We start from the raw sequence: 307 nt of genomic DNA, 5'->3' as shown, positions 1-307 counted from the left end.
TGTCAGACTACTCATTTGAAAAATGCCCTTTTTTAAAAAAGTATTGACCACTAGGATTATTTTCCTTCTGAGACTGATGAATTCTCTCTGTTCGGCAAATAGTTGGTAGTAGATTAACAAACATTGACCTGACTCAAGTAATATATGAAAGATAGATGTATTTCTTTCTAGAAGTGTGGCTCACAATCAAGTTAACATATTCTCAGAAAATTAACAGGAAGAAAAATTTACCAAAAGTGCAAGTAAGGAGACATTCTCTAAGAAAGTTTAATATTCAGGGCTGTGGTTTCAACTTTCCATTAATGTC

The sequence above is a fragment of the Orcinus orca genome, chromosome 1, assembly GCF_937001465.1.
Source record: "Orcinus orca chromosome 1, mOrcOrc1.1, whole genome shotgun sequence".
In the NCBI taxonomy this organism is placed as follows: Eukaryota; Metazoa; Chordata; class Mammalia; order Artiodactyla; family Delphinidae; genus Orcinus; species Orcinus orca.
The sequence above is the reverse complement of the archived record's forward strand: the minus strand, read 5'-3'. Positions refer to the sequence as shown.